The following is a 14803-nucleotide window of genomic DNA, read 5'->3' as shown; positions in this document are numbered from 1 at the left end:
CATTTTAATTAGCAAGATTTGAAACCATAATCTCAAGGTCTGAAGTCCTATGTGCAAAGCCTTAGCCACTATGTCACACTGCCTGCCAGTAACATTAAATATTGTATACAGAAAGTACTTAGTTACACAGTACCCCATATACATCCAATTAATGGATGGCGCTGTTTTATGAAATTTCCTGGTAACACAGCTTGTTATCTTATCTACTAAAGCTAATGTACATGAATGAGAAGTATCTGGGTGAAGACTTTACTTTCACAGTTATTTTCTTTTTGTTCTCTTCTTATATATAATACGCTACCGTGGCTGTCCATTTGTCTGTCCAGGATTTTAAATCATCTGTAGCTTGCAAACCGTTTGATCTATTGACCTGAAATTTGGTACACATATACTACGTGACATCTACTATCCATGTTCGGGGTAATGATTGATCTCCAAGGTTATTCCTCTTTATATTTTTATTTTATTGTAGAATCAACACTCGGCGGCAGCCAACAAGGCAGCTGTGCATACGGGCACCGTTCTCATCCCTACCACCTTTGCCATCACTTCACCTACCTCTTCATATCTTAAATCATTCTTGAGGCAGATTGAAGACTTAGGCCAGGTTTATACTTCATGTGGTGCGACACATGCTCCAGTGGACGCTCCTGCTACGCAAGTGTTTTACTGTTTACACTTGTGCGGGTACTTTACATAAATCTGGAAGAATCCACCAGGTGGCATGCGAGATATTATCACTATTCGGCTTCGTTGTGTTGTGAATTGCCTGGAACCCATTAAATCCTGAGGTCACCTTACTGCAATATCTCTGAAAATGATGTCTAATGATTAAATCTATCAATCTAAGGATGTGCCCATTCCAGCAAGCATTGGGCATGAGGCAGAAACAATCCCTAGACGGGACAACAGCTCATTGCAATGTGAATACAAGTATTCACACATACACTGGTGTCATTTTAGTGTAACCAAATCTGCATATCTTTGGAAGGAAACCGGAGCACACTGTGGAAACCCAGCAGGAAAACATGCAAACTCCAGGCAGGGAATACCTGTGAGACAGCAGCGCTACCGCTCCACCACTGTGTCACCCCCATGTGTGTAATTATTAACAGTATTCATTATTTAAATGAAATTAACAATTTACCTGTAAAATGTAGCATACATACTTTAATGCATTTCATCATGAAAGTGATATCAAGTATAAATCTAAGGATTCTAAATGTGCAGAGAGTTGGAATATCATACACTGTGTGAGGCGATTGCTGCTGTCAGGTCAGGAGGAAGCCCCAGAAAAAAAAGACGGCACAAAAGATGGTATGTGAGACTTTTAAAATGTTATCGTGTCATTAGGATTGGGAATATGCAACGCTTGAATAATAAAGTACCACGAATGCATCTGTAAGTCTGCATTTTTCTTCACCACATTGAACCATTCATCAAACATCAAAGCACGCACATCGATCCTGTAGGATCCTCAAAGCAGCTTTCTGTCATATGTAGATAGTAAACAGAGACTCTGACGTCACATTCCAACTTTTATCACACTGCGCCCCCCGACTTTTTGCTGGTACTGCAATTCACGCACTCATCGTGTTCATTTCTGAGGGGTGTTCAGAGGACGCGTCAAATGAACGCTGGGAACGCGTGGCAGCCAGGATGCGTGCACGAACGCGTTCTGAGCGTGAAGTATAAACGAGCCCTTAAGTGCCAGCTTAAGTGAAAAGTTAAGGAAAACATACTAAGTAATTGCAACACAAACACTGACATAATCAGTTTTAACGCGAAAAGATGCCGACGAAAGAAGAGAAGAAGCGGGCCGTTAGGGTGGAGAAAAGAAGAGCTGTTCAGCAAGCATCAAGCGCATCAACCTCTGAGCAAACGAATGCTAAATGTACATAGAAAAAGTATGAAAACTGTGAATGCTCAACTCAAGTGTATTCAATGCACGTTATCATGTAGAACGCCGTTACTGGTTACAAATATTCCATAAAAATGAGAACATCAAAAGAAGTCTTAATGAATTCAGTTTTTATATGTTTTTCATTTATTTGGGGGCAACATAGTGCCACAGTGGTAGCCACCACGAGATCAGGGTTCACTTCCCGGGCACTTAATTCATGGAGTTTCCTCCCACAGTCTAAAGACATGCAGGTTAGGTGATTTGGCAATCCTAAATTGACCCCAGTGTGTGGTTGGGGAATGTGTGTTTACTCTGTGATGGAATGACACCATATCCAGGGTTTGTTCCTGCCTTGCACCCAATACTAACTGGGATAGGCTCCAGCAGACCCCCACAACCCTGTTCAGGACTAAGCGGGTTAGAAAATTATTGATTGACATTTATTTGTAAAAGATTATACCTTTGTGTAAAATAATAAATAAATAATTAAAAGTTGGTATTGCCCATTAAGAAAAGAAACATTTATAAAACTAGGGGGCTTTGCCCCCTGCTCATTTTGCTCGCCAACCCCCGTGTTTGGTTTTCCAGATACACACTTTTAAGATTTTTTTTTTCTTTGAATTGTTGCTATTTCATTAGTTTCACTTTTATTTCAGAACTTCTGTAAAAACAATATTTGTAATCTTGCGAGTCCCAATATGCTGAATCTTTTTAATGAGGTCAGGATAGGTTTCTCTGTTTGGAATTTCAGCACAGACAAAACGATCTACATCATCAGCAGTTAATATTTTTTTTTTACAAAGTAAAAAAGTAAGTAGAGTTCTGCATTGGACTCCTGTCTGTAAAGTCGTGCTATTTTCCTCTCACAGTTCCAAAATTACATGGGGTTACCAAGGTGATACCCCAGCTTTTGTCTAGGTTTTTGTACAAGGGCTAGACAGAACGTTTTTGACTCCTGGGGTAAATTTAGCTTTTTAAATAAGCAGACAGATAAATATATATACATGAACAAAGTAACCAATAAATGCATGTGCGGTAAACTCCGTTTTTGAAATTCTCAAGATTCTTTATTTGTCACATGCATAGTTATACAGGACAACACGCAGTGAAATACATTCTGATCCACTTATCAAAAACTGTGCAAAGTTAGAAGAATATCAGTTAGATTAACAAAAAGTCATAGATTGAAAGATAACAGTATAGTAGAACATAATAAATAAGTAAAATTATGTGAATAAAGTAGAATTAAGTGTTAAGGTGCAATAGTTTAGTAATTATTGTGCAAAACCAAAGTTAGACTGGTGCATACCTAAATGAGGCAGTTTGTTTGTTTGCGCTAATGCGATCTTTACTTTCTTTTGTATATTTTCTAATTTTCCTACTTTCATATCCTTTAACTTTCTCCACATGTGTATCGCGCCTTTTTTTTTTTTTTTTTTTTTTTTTTTGAGCCTTTCTAATTTCACTGGTTTCATAGTCTCTAACCTGCTCTGCATGTGTTTAGCGCCGTTTGTAAATGTCTTTATGAAGTTCTACTTTCTTTTACTCATTGTCTTTTAATTATGAGCCGGATGGGATGTGCTTTTTTTTTCAATTCCACTTGTTCCGGGCTGATAGATTGTAAGTAGGGCGTGTCTTTGGTCTCGCGGGTCTTTAAAATGTCTTCCAAGAAGATCACGTATCGTAGACTTGCTTTTTGCTTTCCAGGACAGGATTTCTTTTTATAATAGATAGACAATACTTTCATTTTTACTTAAAAAATTACAAGAGTTATGATTAATGATTTCTCAAAGAAGAAATATCTGCATGCAATGAACGTTAGCACTAAACACTGAAATAGAAACTTGACAAAAGACTTTTCAGCTAAGTACAGCACAACTAAAATAAAAGCATGATTACAGTTGGTGATGTCAACAAGAGGCTAGTTAATAAAATGATTCCAAAGATATCTACACATGAAATTAGATCAGTATATCATGATCCTAAATCTACACAAGTTTACACTTCACAGAAAATAAAGTGACATATCCAGTGAAAACTCTTTCAAGGTTTATGCATTTAAAAAAATAAAATATATTTGTCAATATCGTACTTTTAAAAATTTAATGCACACTTCAAGGTTAAAACATTATTACAAAACTCATGTCAGTTGTATCACAATTTTGAACACTCTCTGTTTGTTTTGCTATTTAATGCTTTGTTAGCTTTGCCAATTGAGAACTGATATTTAGAAATTAAATGGTATTGTACCAATCACTTTAGAAACCCAAGATGAACACATGATGGTGAAATTAAATGTTTTTAGTGCAAAAAATGTAATTTCATTAGAAACCTTTTTTGGATTTGTACAGTACATGTCACCTTCAAAAAAAATGCAATTTTTCTTGTTCTTCATTTCATTATCGCTGGTTTAATGTTAATTTTCCAGGATTAGCCAGTTTAGTCAGTTTACTCCTAAACCCTTTTTTCTGGACTCTGTTTTTAGGTTCATTCTTTTAAAGTGAGACCCGCTTCCTCAACACAACACCTATCACCTCCATGCCCAGTCTTTTTCTTACCTCAACATTCATCTTCTTTTCACTGTGTGGCACTCCACATATCCACCAGGGGAGGTGTGTAGATAGATTAATTGAGGATAGTTAAACTAAGGAATGGGGTGTGGGCTAGACCACATTTATAACTTCACATTAAGTGTAAAAAAAAAACAAACAAAAAAAAACCACACGTGGTATAATAAAGGTTTTGCTCAGTGGCAGCATTCACAATCATACACTGCTGAATAAGGAAGTTGGACCCACTGCACATTCCTGGTCAGAGACAAGGAGACATAAGAAGTCTTCAAGGATAACCAATTTATTTGTTTTTGTTTTCCACCTTGTCCACATTATATGAAACCGGCAAAGGAATTTAATTCACCTTTACATACATATTACATTAAGTATGTGTGTAGTTTTCTGTGAAAGACAGGAAATGAACCTTTATAAATCAGTCAGTCAGCCATTGTCCAACCCGCTATATCCTAACACAGGATCACGGGGGTCTGCTGGGGCCAAACCTAGCCAGCACAGGGCACAAGGCAGGAACAAACCCCGGGCAGGGCACCAGCCCACCACAGGGCGCGCACACGCACACACACACACACACACACGCACACACACACCAAGCACACACTAGGGACAATTTAGGATCGCCAATGCACCTACCCTGCATGTCTTTGGACTGTGGGAGGAAACCCGCGCAGACACAGGAAGAACATACAAACTCCATGCAGGGAGGACCCGGGAAGCGAACCCAGGTCTCCTTACTGCAAGGCAGCAGCGTTACCACAGCGCCACCGTGCCACCCTCCTTTATAAATCATCATACACACAAATGAAACAGTACTAAACTAATAGCATTACAATGTAAATGGCAGCAATAGATCAGTAGCGTACTGTACTATTATTACTTGGAAGAAATGGCATCTTTAAATATTTAAGTACAATATTTAAAATATTAACATGTTGATTTGGAACTTAACAACTGACTCCACATTAATGTAAGAAAGAAAATAACTTCCAGGAGGGTCAGAGTGATGCTGATTGCTCTTTTTGTTTTATTGAATCGGAATGCCAACCTTTTTAACATGTGGTAAATTAGAAATTTAGAGCCCAAAGTTAAAGAAAGTAAGATATGTAATACATGAGAAATTGCTTGTATTAACACAAGGAGTACCAAACAAAACAGGTGAGTTTGAGTTGTATGTTGTTATTACCGAGCATGACAGAAACCTGTCTAAAGAGTTAAGATTTGAATGAGTATTTTACAGATGATAAACACATTTTTTAGGAACAATAAGTAAAATCAGAAGGGTGGGGTGCCATTTATGAAAAAAAATAACTAAAATGTACATTTTTTTCAAATGGATGCTGAGTCACAGCTTAGTGATGATGTCTGGAGTTCACTAGGAAATGCTTGGGACATATGACTGGGAGTGTGTTATAGCCCGGTCCTATTCAAAGCAGTGACATGTCATAGGAGTGACATAACAAAGGAGTGAAACCTCAGATATAAATTTCAAAAGAGTGACAACCAGAAAGAACAAATCCAGAGGGAAGAGAGGCTTGCAACTGTTGTCAGGAGAAATGGAACCGTCCCTCTCGATGAATATCTTCGTGAAATTGCGCACAATTTGCATTTCAGTTCAAGAAATGTAAATGACTATGAGGTGGAAGATAATTTCAGTGATGGAGAACAAGAATTGTAAACAAGTTTAAAATATATTAACAATTCAGTGGTTCTATTTTTTTAATAAAATCTTAATAATTTTAGTTTTTTTTTTTAAATAAAATTTTAATCATAATTTGTCACTCCATCATTATGTCACTTCAATAAAATGTCACTTCTTTAATACGGTATTTATGTCACTCCTTTGTTATGTCACTCCTATGATACAGACCTGTTATAGCCCCCTACTACAAACAATAGTTTAGATATGCACCTTTTTAATAATATTAAAAAGGCAAATTTAGAGGGGAATATTATAGTCATTGGGAATATTAATTATCCAAATATTAATCAGGCTAACCCTACAAATAGCAGAGTATATGAGACAGTTTTTACACAGTATGTCAAAATACTAACAAAGGGGCAAGCTTGTCTGCATTTAATATTTTTTAATAACCCAAATAGAATTTGAGGGTAGAGGTGACACAACCATTAGGGTCTAGTGACCATAATGTAACAAATATAATATATTTTGACAGAGTGCATATACATAAACTAAACCTGTTAAGTTTAAGTTCAGTAGGCCAAATTTTGACAGATGTGGCAAAGTCTAAATGTGGTAAACTGAGTTAAGCTTTTAAGACAACAGAGGAACAGTGGAAAAGATTTAAAAATGTTTTACATCAAATACAGGTTAAGTTGACCCCAAACTTAAGAAGCAGTAAAAAAAAATACAGAAAACTCTGCATTGGGTAACTAAAAAGATTAAAAAGACTCTGCTAAAAAAAAAAAAAAAAAAAAGGTGATACCTTCAGCACTAACCATATGACGCATGACAGCATGAGAGGAACTATTAAAAAGGATATGAGGAAAGCTAAAAGGCAGTAAGAGAGAAATATTGAAGAATAGGTGAGGGACAATGCAAAGAGATTCTTTCAGTACTTTGGCAATAAAAGAATGTTCAAGGAGGAGGTAAAGTATATTAGTAACATTAAGCATGAATTGAAATATACTGTCTTAAACAGGGGTAGAATGGTGGTCCATGTATGTTACTAATCATGAAAAGTATTTTATATTGACAGTGGTTACTTTTGCATGCAACCATTTTTATGTACTGTAGTTCAGTTAATTTACCTAAAGAAAACTGTAACTAAAATGATAGAAAAAATATGAATTTAAAAAACAAATAATATATGGCTGTAAAAACAAAACTATGAGCTGAGTGTAAAGAAAAAAAAACTGAAATAAAACTAAAATGGGCGTAAAGAAAAATATGATCTTTCTTTTTATTAAACAAGCTAATTTTCAGGAGGTTACTCTTCAAACATTCATAACCAGTAAGGTTTCATAAATGGATAAATAAATTGTTCATGAAAAAAGTTTAAATGAATATGCAGCTCTAACAAGCACATTTTCTAAGTGTGTTCTGTAATATGTAAATAAATCAAATTTTACATATAAACAGATTATTTCATTGTGTAACAGTAAGTGCTTAAAAGGGAATAGTACTACGCTGACTGTATCTCCATTTTCATTAACTGCATATGCATTAAATGGCTATGTATCCTAGCAACGGTAAAGGTTGTCAGCTAGCTACAAAGAGCATGTTCCTGAACATGTTGAAGCAGGAATCCCTGGACACTTAGAATATGGCATAAACAGTAGCAACTACAAGTGCAGAATCAATTTATACAGTTGGGATTGTTTAACTGAGAGACAGAGACAAAACCCTAGGAATTTAAAAATACATTTAAACCACTTTCAAAAAGATGTAAATATATTGATGTTGATGACTGTAACATGCTGAAAAAACAACTAACCTAACCAAAAAGGTAAAATGACAGGCAACTTTGGTCAAGAAATGTTTACTTCAGATTTGCAGAAAGCTGCTGTCTGTTCACCTCAGTTGATCAAAATCAAAGAGACTGAATAATTTCAGCCATTCATTGAAAAAGGAATGTCTAGCACAGTGGTTTTCATTCTCAGTCCATCGAAACCCCTTTTTCTATAGGTTTGGTTCTAGCCAGTTTCTTGTACAAACCAGTTTCATGGCCATTAACTCATTTTACCTTTAATTAATTGTTTTTTTTTTCTTCCTTTTTTCTTGTCTTATTCTGCATTTAGAAAGGAGTAGTATTGTGAGATTTACACTCATAAGGAATTTAGAAATATCCATTTCTATGTGATAAAAGTTTTAAGTTCCTAACACTGTTTTGTCATTTCCTAAAGTACTGAATCCAAAGTAAACAGGCTGCTCCTTGAACAGGAGGACAATACTACAGTGCAAGTGAGACATATTTTATGAATATTCATAAGATAAAAATCTTCATTAAATAACCCAAATTTAACCTAAAAAAAAAAACTAAACCTAAATTGCTCACATTAAAAATAATTGGGTGGTCACAAATAATAAATCTAAAATAGAAATGGTCAAAACTTTATCAAACTATACTGAAAATAAATTGCTAAGTAAACATAGTGTACATAGAAAAAACTGCTTTTAAAAATTTGAACTAAAATACAGTAACTTTTTTCTATATACACTATGATGTACAATCAGTAGATAGTTCAGCTGAACATTACTTATAGCTTCATGTTTCAAGTGACTGGAAATTTCAAGATGTCACTTTTGCCAGACTATCATGCAAAATACTATTAGAAATTAAGTATTACATGCTGCTATGACAGTATATCAAAGAATAATATATTTCACTGACATAGTAGACTGACTGCATTGGTGCACACTGCTCCAATGAAGCATTAAACTGAGTAATGTGTAATAAAACTAACCGACATCATTAACTGAGACTTGCTGGAGCCATTCTTCAAAATTTCCATTAGTGCTACAGATAGCATCAAGGTATACTTTTATTTTTAAAAAGCATCCGCTTTACATTCAAAACCTGCTTGTAGAAAGCAAGGATGATCACAATCAAACACCTGTGTCTTTATTTTTCTTTTGGGATCACAAAGCAAGAGACCTGTAATTTTCCATAAATGTAGCCTGTGGTTTTCAGTGTTAATTGTTCAGCAGAGTAGTGTTGGATAGTGTTTGTTAGGATCTGTCAATAAAGCACTTACATGGTACATTAAGCAAAAAGGTTACCAGGGACACAATTTTTGCATCTAATCTATTATGGGGCACTGACAAAGTTTTCCACTACATGATCTAAGGAACTGTCTTAATTTAACTTTAAACTATGCATCAAACTCTAACAGAATAAACATACTCTATTATATAAAAATATTCACTGCTTGCTCCATAATTTTATAAAATATGGTGTAATGGGCAACACACATTATTTCAAATCTTCAAAACCATGAAGTCCATTAAGGTAAAAAAACACAACATTCCACAATGCCTTACAACTATATGACTATAGTACAGTTATTACATGTACTTTTTTTTTTTTGCTTGCTACAAAACTTGATCAGTATAGCTAAGTCAGTTAGAGAATGATCCAATAATCTTGTGGATTAAAGCCTTTAGGAAACAGCCTTAAAATTTTGCAATAGCAACAAACTTGCATGATAAGACCTTAAAATTCTTACCTACTCATGTAACATTATATAATGCACCTTATAATACTTTGACTAATGTTTTTCACTGAGCGTGCAGTTATGCATTAATAGAATACATTTTTGATATTAATTAATTTCAAAGGTGTGTTTAATGTAACAACAGACTATTTATTTAGTCTTTTTTAATTTAGTCTGCTCTGAACGCTGGGAACACATGGTAGCCATGATGCGTGTGCGTATGCATTTTGAGAGTGAAGTATAAACCGGTCTTACTGTTCCCATATGACATAAGAAGGTAATGAGGGCTGGGTACTACTAATCATAACACTTCATCTTCAGCTAATTAAGAGTTATCACTTCCACATAAAATTACCTTTCAGTTTACTTGAAAGTAGCAATATCAGATTGTAAACTAGTGATTTTTTTGACAGGTTAAACTGAAAAGACTACTCTTGTTCCAATTTTTCTTATGTGTTTATTTGAGTCAAATGCGCTGCATTGAAAATTAGATTTTATAGACAAACCAGTATTATAAGTCAAGCTAAGTATAATTCTCTTTTCTAGTACTTGAATGCCAAGCTGCTGTAGGCAAACCATGTTCACCCAAATAATATTATCGATTTCTCTCACAATTAATGCCTGCAGCAACTATAGTGTAAGTTATCCATCCATCCATCCATTGTCTCCCGCTTATCCGAGGTCGGGTCGCGGGGGCAGCAGCTTGAGCAGAGATGCCCAGACTTCCCTCTCCCCGGCCACTTCTTCTAGCTCTTCCGGGAGAATCCCAAGGCGTTCCCAGGCCAGTCGAGAGACATAGTCCCTCCACCGTGTCCTGGGTCTTCCCCGGGGCCTCCTCCCAGTTGGACGTGCCCGGAACACCTCACCAGGGAGGCGTCCAGGAGGCATCCTGATCAGATGCCCGAGCCACCTCATCTGACTCCTCTCGATGCGGAGGAGCAGCGGCTCTACTCTGAGCCCCTCCCGGATGACTGAGCTTCTCACCCTATCTTTAAGGGAAAGCCCAGACACCCTGCGGAGGAAACTCATTTCAGCCGCTTGTATTCGCGATCTCGTTCTTTCGGTCACTACCCATAGCTCATGACCATAGGTGAGGGTAGGAACATAGATCGACTGGTAAATTGAGAGCTTCGCCTTGCGGCTCAGCTCCTTTTTCACCACGACAGACCGATGCAATGCCCGCATTACTGCGGATGCCGCACCGATCCGCCTGTCGATCTCACGCTCCATTCTTCCCTCACTCGTGAACAAGACCCCGAGATACTTGAACTCCTCCACTTGGGGCAGGATCTCGCTACCAACCCTGAGAGGGCACTCCACCCTTTTCCGGCTGAGGACCATGGTCTCGGATTTGGAGGTGCTGATTCTCATCCCAGCCGCTTCACACTCGGCTGCGAACCGATCCAGAGAGAGCTGAAGATCACGGCCTGATGAAGCAAACAGGACAACATCATCTGCAAAAAGCAGTGACCCAATCCTGAGCCCACCAAACCGGACCCCCTCAACACCCTGGCTGCGCCTAGAAATTCTGTCCATAAAAGTTATGAACAGAATCGGTGACAAAGGGCAGCCCTGGCGGAGTCCAACTCTCACTGGAAACGGGTTCGACTTACTGCCGGCAATGCGGACCAAGCTCTGGCACCGATCGTACAGGGACTGAACAGCCCTTATCAGGGGGGCCGGTACCCCATACTCTCGGAGTACCCCCCACAGGATTCCCCGAGGGACACGGTCGAATGCCTTTTCTAAGTCCACAAAACACATGTAGACTGGTTGGGCAAACTCCCATGCACCCTCCAGGACCCTGTTAAGGGTATAGAGCTGGTCCACTGTTCCGCGACCAGGACGAAAACCACACTGTTCCTCCTGAATCCGAGGCTCGACTATCCGACGGACCCTCCTCTCCAGGACCCCTGAATAGACTTTTCCAGGGAGGCTGAGGAGTGTGATCCCTCTGTAGTTGGAACACACCCTCCGATCCCCCTTCTTAAAGAGGGGGGACCACCACCCCGGTCTGCCAATCCAGAGGCACTGTCCCTGATGTCCATGCGATGTTGTAGAGGCGTGTCAGCCAAGACAGTCCTACAACATCCAGAGCCTTGAGGAACTCCGGGCGTATCTCATCCACCCCCGGGGCCCTGCCACCAAGGAGTTTTTTGACCACCTCGGTGACCTCAGTCCCAGAGATGGGGGAGCCCACCTCTGAGTCCCCAGGCTCTGCTTCCTCATTGGAAGGCATGTTAATGGGATTGAGGAGGTCTTCGAAGTATTCCCCCCACCGACCCACAACGTCCCGAGTCGAGGTCAGCAGCGCACCATCCCCACCATATACAGTGTTGACACTGCACTGCTTCCCCTTCCTGAGACGCCGGATGGTGGACCAGAATCTCCTCGAAGCCGTCCGAAAGTCATTCTCCATGGCCTCCCCAAACTCCTCCCACGCCCGAGTTTTTGCCTCAGCAACCACCAAAGCCACATTCCGCTTGGCCTGCCGGTACCTATCAGCTGCCTCCGGGGTCCCACAGGACAAAAGGGTCCCGTAGGACTCCTTCTTCACCACCGGTGTCCACCAGCGGGTTCGGGGATTGCCGCCACGACAGGCACCGACCACCTTACGGCCACAGCTCCGGTCAGCTGCCTCAACAATAGAGGCACGGAACATGGCCCATTCGGACTCAATGTCCTCCACCTCCCTCGGGATGTGGTCGAAGTTCTGCCGGAGGTGGGAGTTGAAGCTACTTCTGACAGGGGGCTCTGCCAGACGTTCCCAGCAGACCCTCACAACACGTTTGGGCCTACCACGCCTGACCGGCATCCTCCCCCACCATCGAAGCCAACTCACCACCAGGTGGTGATCAGTTGACAGCTCCGCCCCTCTCTTCACCCGAGTGTCCAAGACATGTGGCCGCAAGTCCGACGACACGACCACAAAGTCGATCATCGAACTGAGGCCTAGGGTGTCCTGGTGCCAAGTGCACATATGAACACCCCTATGCTTGAACATGGTGTTCGTTATGGACAATCCGTGACGAGCACAGAAGTCCAATAACAAAACACCGCTCGGGTTCAGATCAGGGGGGCCATTCCTCCCAATCACGCCCTTCCAGGTCTCACTGTCATTGCCCACGTGAGCATTGAAGTCTCCCAGCAGAACGAGGGAGTCCCCAGAAGGTATGCCCTCTAGCACCCCCTCCAGGGACTCCAAAAAGGGTGGGTACTCCGAACTGCTGTTCGGTGCATACGCACAAACAACAGTTAGGACCCGTCCCCCCACCCGAAGGCGAAGGGAGGCTACCCTCTCGTCCACCGGGGTAAACCCCAATGTACAGGCTCCAAGTTGGGGGGCAATAAGTATACCCACACCTGCTCTGCGCCTATCACCGGGGGCAACTCCAGAGTGGTAGAGAGTCCAGCCCCTCTCAAGGAGATTGGTTCCAGAGTCCAAGCTGTGCGTCGAGGTGAGTCCGACTATATCTAGCCGGAACCTCTCAACTTCAACTTTGTAAGTTATGTTCTACTTCATTAACATGACTGATACATTAAACCCATGTTGGCATAACTGTGCCTTTAAAAATGGGCAGTGTCTAATTATTTATTATAACTACAAGATATTACAATCATTTTAAAATTTCATTGCATTTAAAATATGTTCATTTTAAGTAGAACCTTGCAAATGGAAATGTAAATTTATCAATTTCATTCCAATAATTCACCATACGTTCTTGAAATCACATAACCTTGTCAAAAGCATAAGGAAGCAGAATGTAAAGCTCTTTCATTTTTAAAGTAAATTACTTTAGTTTAATGAATAAGTAAGACCAATGGTGATATCCTCATCGATGTAGTCTATGGTAATAAAAACAGAATGCTTACTGTGAATCAGTTTATCTGATAAAAGGGTCCTTGGAATTAATGGATGGATGGTAACATTGCTGCACTGAACATACTGTATAGTTGTTAAGCAAATATAATACTGTTGTTCCAAAGCAAATATAGCACTGTTGTTCCAATATGCTGTAAATGGCTAACTAAAGGTTCAAAACCTTTGATAAGGCATTCAGTGTCATATGCTTTTCCATCAATTTCTGCAGCAGTAAAACATTCAGTGTGCTAATATTCATGTTTGAAATAAAGAACATAAACCAATAGGTATCTTCTGTCTGTCCACAAGCAGTGAAATAATCTTTGTATACTCCTACTGTATGTAACTTTTCGGGATGAGTATTTACTTTTAATCAAATACCTGCTCAATATCCACTACCTTCACTTCACCTAATTTTCTCATCGTCCACTCAATATTCTAAGTTGCAATCTTTTTACTATCTCTTTCTCTCTCTCCATCATACATATTACCCAATAGCTTTCCTTCATTTGTCTTGCTGACAAACCAACATAATCAGAATTCACTTTACTGCCTAGGTACATTACTGTGTACTAGGAATTTGTCTTGATAGTATTGGTGCAACATACAAGGTCAACACAGAATTTAAAACATAAATATAAGAAAATATAAAATGATAAAATAAGATGCAGAATACAAGGTCAATACAAAAAAATAAAAAGACAGTAGGATTAAAATGTCCAGGAAGTCCAGTGTGCAGGTACAGTATACATAATGTAGACACTGCGTAGAAGTTCAGACCTAGGGTGAGTCGGATCAACATCTTTGTGGCCCACCTTGACAAATACAGGACTTGAATGTGATTTTTCCACAGTCTCTGAGGATGCACTGTAGATTGGCCTTAGTCTGAACAGAGGCACCACTGATCTAGACAGTTATATAGATGAGGTCAGAATGGACTAGATGATGAGTGTGTAGAATTAGACCAATATTGCCTGAGGAAAACTGAATTTCCTCTGAGGCAAAAATAGCATTCTCTTTTGGGCTTCCTTTATAATACATGTGATGTTATTGTCCCTCTTAAGGTTTTGTGAGAGCACAGTGCCCAGAAACTTAGATGTCGGTCATCCCAACAGCTGAGCCATTAATAGCAAGTGATAAGCGAGCAAGTGACCGTTTCCTGAAATCTATGATCACCTCCTGAGGTTTTTGAATGTTAAGGCCCAAATTATTATGGCTGTACCACAATGTCAGATTTTCCATCTTTTGTCTGTATATGGACTCATCATTACTTGAAATGAGACCTGTCATCTG

At 39.4% G+C, this 14803-nt stretch overlaps 1 protein-coding gene across 3 annotated transcripts in view; it reads right to left on the bottom strand.

Moving 5' to 3' along the window:
• The window catches only part of LOC114652857 (WD repeat-containing protein 70), a 444610-nt gene that overhangs the window by 30798 nt on the left and 399009 nt on the right, over positions 1–14803 (bottom strand). The window lies entirely within an intron of this gene.

Source organism: Erpetoichthys calabaricus, chromosome 5 (genome assembly GCF_900747795.2).
Source record: "Erpetoichthys calabaricus chromosome 5, fErpCal1.3, whole genome shotgun sequence".
Taxonomy (NCBI): Eukaryota; Metazoa; Chordata; class Cladistia; order Polypteriformes; family Polypteridae; genus Erpetoichthys; species Erpetoichthys calabaricus.
Note: the sequence above shows the minus strand (reverse complement) of the source record. Positions and strands in the feature narration are given on the sequence as shown.